This window comes from Mauremys mutica, chromosome 5 (assembly GCF_020497125.1).
Source record: "Mauremys mutica isolate MM-2020 ecotype Southern chromosome 5, ASM2049712v1, whole genome shotgun sequence".
Classification (NCBI taxonomy): domain Eukaryota; kingdom Metazoa; phylum Chordata; order Testudines; family Geoemydidae; genus Mauremys; species Mauremys mutica.
Window position 1 is genome coordinate 24,012,454 of NC_059076.1, and position 7,980 is coordinate 24,020,433.

The 7,980-nt window shown below is 40.4% G+C and overlaps 1 long non-coding RNA gene across 1 annotated transcript; it reads left to right on the forward strand.

Annotated features, from left to right (window-relative positions):
• The first annotated feature begins 468 nt into the window (after nt 1–468).
• Nucleotides 469–5,647, forward strand: LOC123370992. The gene is made up of 3 exons (XR_006579681.1): nt 469–622; nt 2,873–2,961; nt 5,537–5,647. It is a non-coding gene; the product is annotated as an uncharacterized LOC123370992 (long non-coding RNA).
• Nucleotides 5,648–7,980: the final 2,333 nt, after the last annotated feature.

Sequence of the window (7,980 nt, forward strand, 5' to 3'; positions counted from 1 at the left end):
GCCTTCCACCTAAATCTCCCCTGCTTGCAGCCTAATTAGCTGATTGGACCCACCTGGCCCAATCCAGCTTTTGCTGGGCTAGTGTGTGAGGAGCATATCCCATCACAGTGCCTCACAATACAACATGTTCTGCTACATACTTGCTGTGGTACAATTAATGTTGTTTCAGCTAAACCCACAGTTTTCCTCCAACACCCTTCACAGTAAGATTTTTAAAGCTATTTCCATTATAAAATATTCACCATGCTACTTCTACTAGCTGAAGTTTTAAAAACAAGAAGGAAGCAAGCATAATCCAGCTTTAATGGCATATGTTCTACCAGGTTATTTTTTTATTATTAAAGATCCCATCATATTTTCTGGAGTATCAACACCCAGATAAAGTTTCAGTACGTTCTGACTACTTAAGTTCCCTCTGCAGATTCATTTGGATAATATGCTCTTTGTCATCATATTTAAGCACCAATATATAGTTTGCATAGCACCTTGGGAACCTTATGGCTAAGAAGGTTATGGCCCAATGGCTTTTCTGATGTTCCTGGAAGTGTGGCTGCTATCTTGTCTCTCTTGTTGATTGCGCTGTTAATTTCTCTGGCTAAGCTAAAACTTCACCCCCTCCCAGGTAAGAAAAGTAAAGAAAATAGAAGTTCTGACAGAAAGAATTCTTTACCTCAGGGGTTCTCAAATTTCATTGCACTTTGACCCCCTTCTGACAACAAAAATTATTACGCAGCCCCAGGAGGGGGGAACGAAACCTGAGCCACACCACCCTGGGTGGGGGCGGAGGGGAGCCAAAGCCACAGGGCTTCCACCCCAAGCCAGTGGAGGGAGGCAGTGGGGGGGTTTGCCTGAGCCCTGCCACCCACAGCCAAAGGCCTTGAGCTTTGGCTTCAGCCCCGGGCCCCAGCAAGTCTAACATCAGCCCTGGTGACCCCATTAAAGCACTGTCATGCCCTACTTTGGGGTCCTGACCCACAGTTTGAGAACCACCGCTTTATCTACTTCCTCTGTTCCTGCACAAGAAATTCTTCCTCGCTACAGGGATGTCCCTTTTCAAGGGGAACTTATGCCCAGCCTCTACCATAAGCTCCAGTCTTAACAATAAAGTGGGCATGAGGTCTCCACACATCTCTCCCTCAAGACTACCTTCTTTGCTTTGCCATTATCCCTGAATTTCCCCCTTGAGACTTGGCTCTTTACCCTGAGATGGTCTTGGCTATCTTACCTACTGGTTGGTTTTGTTTTTTTTTAATTGCTTTTGGACTAGAGAAACTTAAAGCTCCTGTGTCTTTCCTGGGGAGTCTCCACAAGAAGTCTTGCTCCTCCCCTCACTTCCCCCCCGCCCCACTTCTGAGGGAAGGGAGCTGTTTATATCCTCTGATGCTCATTCACAGAATTCCTCACTGTGACAGCCTCCATTCCCGTCAGTTCTGGAAAGTACTACTCCCAGAATTCCATCCACTCTGGGCTGAAACTGGGAACAGGTAGTGCTGGGCCTGGAGACCACTAGCTTTGTGAATCCTAATGCCTCTGCAAAGGAATTGGTGTGGCTTTCAATTGCCAAATCCTCATAGCATTGGTTTACATTTCTTTCCCACTAGTAGTTGCCTTCCTTATCCCAACAGGATAAACAAAACCACTTCTAACTCCAGCAGCTAGCAATCCAACCCTTGAAAATTATTAGAAACTGCTATTTGCAGTACAATGATACTAGTCTAATTAGGAATGATCACTAGGGAAATGAGGTTGAGTGGCCAGTCAGGAAATTGGACTAGAATTTTCTCACACATATAGCTCTCTATTTCAACCGGATAGAGACAAGTTATAGTATTTATGTATTTTACTAGCAGGTTAACATTAATACCATTCATTTTTTCCTAGTGGTATCAGAATCTTACACATTTGTTAGTTAGTGTTTATTGTTTTCCATTAAAACTGGCCTGATTTCTCTATACAGTCTGAAATAGAAGCATGACACCTATTGATTTGCAGGACACAGCTTCCTGCTGCTGCCCCCACTGCAGGCAGTATCTTGGTGTATTTCACTATCTGCTTCTTAAAATGAAAAATGTTGCTTCACCCATATTCATATAAATGAATTTATAGGGTAAAATCTGTCAATTTCCAGTCATCTCTTCCCTCTCCCTCCCAACACCCACCTCTCTTGTGACACTATTGTGCTCCTCCATGAGGCAATTTACAAACACTCAGCCTCTTATACAGTGGGGAATTATTTTCTGGCACTTATCCATTAGGCAGAGTTGCTGGATTATATTAAACTTTGAAAATGTAAGTTGTATAAATACACAGCAAGTTTTTGAATGGAATATTTACAATTGCAAATACATTCTGAGGTTAATTCTCCAAATAAGACTGTTCAAAATAAAGAGTATTAAATTATAATATAGGAAAAGAGCATAGCCTAGGGGTTATAATGCCCTATTATGAGTCAGGGTGCCTGGGTTTTACTGTTGGTTCTGCCACTGATTTATGGGTCACCTTGGGCAAGTCACTTAACCTCTGTGCCTCATTCTCCACTTCTGCCAAATTGTGACAATATGAACTACCTAATAGGGATGTTATTAGTTTTAAGGTCCTAAACCTGCAAACGCACAAATGTTTAGTTGTATTCATGCTAACAGACCCACTGGCTTCAATATAAGTCACAGGCCTAGGTTTTAGTGTTTCCAATAATACCAGTGTTTTATAGCACTTTAGGATCCTCTGCTGAAAAGTGCTAAACAGCATTGTAAAAAATACAATTCTACTTTCAGGGAAAGGTATTACAATGTAGGTCAAAATTTAAACCTTTGATACAGAAAATATTTAAAGCCACATTAATTAAACACTTTGCATTTTTATATCCTTCTAGACGTTACTGACCCATGGGGCCTAGCCAGCCTGAGGTCGAAGACCCTCCTCAGGCATGCATCCACAGGTTCCATAGCTGGACATATCAAGGTAATTCCAGTAAGGGGGCTGTGTTCCAAGGGCACTAGGCTCTATGCCCAGCAAGCAAAAGAGTGGGATGTAGCTGATTGGAATTCAAGTCTTATGTTTCTGTTTGATCCCTGGCTGATGCAAGCCTTAATTTTTCCACTGAGGGATTGGTCTGTTCCGGAACCATAAGGAAAAGCAGCCTTTTTTTTTTTAAACACCAGGAGTTTGGGGGCACAATGGTTCTCCCCCCACATAGATATCCAAGTGTGAAAGGGGTTAATGAGGGTCAATTTCTTTGCTCTGATGCACACATGGCTTCCATTGATATCAATGGGAGCCACGTGCATGCATCAGGGTGGGACTTCACCACTAAGGTTAGAATTGAAAATCCAATTATTAGTACTTACCTGCAACTTATATGTGTAGTGTTAACAAAAATAAATACCTACTGTGATCTGGTTAGGAAACAGGAGTAAAAGTAGGATTTCTATAAAAAATTAATTTAACTGCAGAAGGCTGAAAATCAATAGCACTGAACTCAATTAGGATTAGTTTTCAAATGGAAAATGCTGTGCCTAGAATAAAAGGAAGAGAGTTCCCCTCAAAGACCCTGCCCTGCAGAAATTTTATATTCTACTGGCTTCTACTGTGCAGGCTGATATTGAAGAGGGATAGATGACAATCTATGAAGAGAGCAGCAACATAGAAAAAAGAAGATCCACTTGAAGCACTGAGTTAAACTAAAAAGGTCTCTCTAAAATGGTTCATTTCTTACAAACGATTTTTAGACACCTTGAATGAAAAGGCATCAAGATAAGCAAAGAATTCCCTGAACTACATACCTTAGATTTGTAGATAAGTTTGCACATAGGCTTGGAAACAATGATCAGAAGACAGTCACTGTACATAAAGAGTCAGGAATGTGGATTCAGGGTGAATCTACATAAGAAACTTGTTCAGACAAATGTGAAGGGAAAGAATGAAACAGGCAGATATCTTTAAAGCTTCAGATTAATTCCTGTTGACAGCAAAGGATAATAAAAGTTGAATGGGGACACTTGGCATACAGAATATAAATTCTCCCCTCACTCAGCCCCAGGTACCTTTTATCCCAGAGTGCTCGTGACAGGCATGAAGAGGAAGTTCTTATTTTTTATAAATTTTGAGTAATTAACAGAATGTGTATTCAAAGGGAAAAAAAAGATTGTCCTGCTTGCCAGCAGACTAGCTGGCACCCCTGTAAAAGGAGCTTATTATTCCGTTTTCAGGTGCAACTATTACCTCAGTTCCTGCTCCCCACTAGTGTATTAGTTAAGCATTATGGCTATACCAACATCCATCCCTTCTAGGATATTGTCCTATGGTGCAATGGTCCAATAGACTTAACTGCTCAGCTCACTCCCTGCTCTATCTCCAGTGGAAACAAATCGAACAGTAAAAAAAAAAAAAAAAAAAGACCCAGTTTTAGCTTGTATGTGCTTTTCAAAGAAAGAAATATTCTGTATATCATCAATATGCCAATAACGGACTTTTTTGGTTCGCTTACAATTTAAAGAATTGTTTAGGGTCCATCCAAAATAGGAAGTTTGAGATTTTCAGTTCAACTAAACATTTTCTTCAACCCAAACAAAAAACCTTTGTTTTGATTTTTCAGCATTTTAATAGTTAATTTTTAAAAATAAATTGAATAGAAATTTCAAACAAAAAGTTGTTTTGAATTGAAAGATTGAAAAGTTTTGTTTAAAAAAATGTCAAAACAAAAGGTTCCCATTTTTTGGGAGTGTGTCCCCTATTTCTCCTTCCAACTGAAACAATTTGCCAAAGTCAACATGAATTTGCTAAATGATTTGGTCAACTTGTTTCTGCATTTTTCACCAAAAAAGTTTCAGTCTCAAAATTTCACCCAGCTGTAATGATCAAGTCATTTTTAGATGGCAAATGACATTATAAACAATACAAGTATGCAATAATGGAGCTCATGAAGTTACAAACAACTAACATTTATTAACCTAATAATTAATCCAAGAGGAACTATATGAAATGAAATTTGAAATTAAATATCTTGGCCTAATTTTTCAAGAGTGACTAGTGATTTTGTGTTTCTCATTTCTTAGGGAATCAACAAAGGGTGAAAGTAACAAAAGACTTAATGGTATGGGGGGCCTGGCTCTCGGCCCCCAGAAGGGGCGGGGCCTCAGGCAGAAGGAGTGGAGCTGGGGAGTCAGCCTCCTCTAGCCAGCCCTTCCATGCTGCCGGGGCTCCAGCGGTGATTTAAAGGGCCCGGGCTCCGGCCGCTGCCAGCAGTTTAACGTCAGCTTTGTACGGGCTGATACCGGCAGCCACTTCCTACCGGTACGCCATACCGGCCCACTTTCACCTCTGGAGTCAACTTAAGACACATTAACTGGTCTAGATTTACAGAAAGTGCTGAGCCTGCTGAAAAATAGCTATCTTCTTTAGCTGAGCTAAAGCTGAACATCCAACCAATCAAATAAAATAAATAAAAGGGAATGTAAAGACACTAGTCACTTTTGAAAATCAAGGTACTTTAAAGATGCCTCCAATTAATCTTATCTATGTGTGTGTTTTCCTTTAGCAAATTAGGCAGTGTGAACTGCACAAACCATATGAGCCAAGAAGAAATTGGAAAAAAGCTTGTTTACTATGACTGAGCAAACCAAAATTTCTTCACCTCCTTTCACTCAGGTAATGACTTAAATACATTTTAAACATGAAACTATGTCTTCAAGTTTAAAGCTCATTTGTTTGGGAGCCATTAGTGTTGTGCTGGCAGCTTTGGAATAAAACTTAAATCCCGAATTGGCTTCAAGGTCTAAATAACAATGATAATGATGACTCTATCAGATCCATGCACACTCATCCGCAGAATAAATTAGGCAGTGGGCAATTTGTTACTGCTGCCTATATGCACATAGGCATCTCACTGCTCCCTTGTCATCTCCTGTCTCACCATAATTAAACTAATTTTTTTTGAGGGGGGAGTGGGTGGCTGCAGAGCAAGACCCCAATTGAGGCCTCTGAGCATAACCACAATATAAATAGCCATCCATATACCTTAATCATGTTTGGGCAATACACCATTATATGCCCAGTTCTAGTGGGGAAGTTATATTTTCTAAAATTTAACTGCAAAGCTGTTTCCCAGTAAAAAAAAAACAATTCTAATCAATATTTGTTTTATTTTACAGGGTATATCAAGATTTTTCTTTGAGAATAGATTAGTAGTTCTTTTCTTACTTGGGATTTCTCAAATAACTGTAGTATATTTAAATACCACTAGAGGGAAGCCAAGTTATGTCTGACAGATCATAACAACATTTTAACATGTAACATGAATAAAAATCTCTCAGCATGTTGTAAGAAGTGTCAGTTTTACAAAATAAGTGTGAGGAAGTCAAACAACACTGCAAAAATATTTTAACATTTACTATAGCTTTGTATTTTTTCCTTTTGTACATTGCATTTGGTTTCTTCTATCCAATTTGAATTTAGAACACAAAGAGTGGAACCTGACATTTCTTTCTAAGTTACTGGAAAAAGACTCTGACCAGGTAATTTACTGGAAGTCATTCCTGTCTGATGGTATTTTGGTTACCCACCTGAAGTGACTTGATAGTTTCAGTTCAGTTTCTAATATGCAGATGTTCACGTCACACAGAAAAGCTAATCCTAATTGGCATCCTCAGCATGAAGACCAGGGATTGAGATGGCATGGAAGATCAAACTTCCCTCTGAACATCCAGAAGTCATCACTCCAGTTCAGGGCATATTGGTATTATTCCACACCACCACCACCTAGAAAACACAAGTTAAGCTATATGAAGTAGTTGAAACTCAGTTTGGAAAAACAGAGCACGTAGGGGAAATCCACTGGTTCAGAATTGCCCACTTTTCTCTCCAAATTAATGGCGTGCCCTGATCCTGCAAAGACTCAAACATGTGCTTGAGTTTACATATGTGAGTAGTCACACCAAAGTCAATATCACTACTTGTGTATGTAAAGTTACACACATGCTTAAGTCCTTGTAGGACTGGGGTCTTAAAGTTCCACACCACTTCTAATGTTCTGGAAGTGGTATTGTATCTACTCCAAGAGTACAGGTCTAAAGTAGTACCATGGTGTCAGTATGTAGCTTCCTTAACAAAATCCATGACTGAAGTTCAAACTACACAAATATGAAGAGAGTCCTAAACACAGTGGGATCCTGTTGCTCTAACCAGGCCATCTTTTGGATAATGTTACTGCCATATCTGTTCCAAGAGGCTTTATCAAATAGGAATGGGACAATCTGAAGGGTTGAAAATTATAACTGCTTATAGTTGCCTTAAACTGAAGAGGGGGAAGGAAATTCTAATGCTTCTGGCAGCTTGTTTACTTTTAATGATTGATGATAATACTTTATAGTAGAGATGAGTTGGAGCCGTATTTAGATCTGGGGAACGTTAGAATCTAGGTTTTCTTGTCTGGGTCTGTAACAAGCCAGGCTGTCGACAAGTGCCTCTTTATGGCAGGCAGGTGCCTCACAGTCCAAGCCAGCGATTCGTGGCTTGGCTCGACGCGGGGGGGGTGAAGCGTATTTCGGGCTTGATCTACGAAGAGACCCGGGGAGTGCTGAAGGTGTTCTTGGAGAACGTGATCCGCGATGCTGTCACTTATACTGAACATGCCAAGCGAAAGACTGTAACGGCTATGGATGTGGTTTATGCCCTGAAGCGCCAGGGCCGTACTCTCTATGGTCTTGGCGGCTAAACGGGTCACTAAAGTCCCTGCCCTTCCCTTAGGGTCCCTCCCCGCTCTCTTCCAGCATTCTCTGGGGCTGAGAATACCCTTGTCACAGGCTAATTATTATACACGTCTCAAAGGCATACGCTATATAAATCCCGTATCCTAACTCAAAACATCTCTGACTCTGCCACCTTTTGTCACTTTTGACTCATCTTCAGTTCCCAATCTTCCTTCAAAATGGAGGGTTCCTGGGTTTATCCCCATTAACCCCAAAGTTCAAACAAAGCAACTAT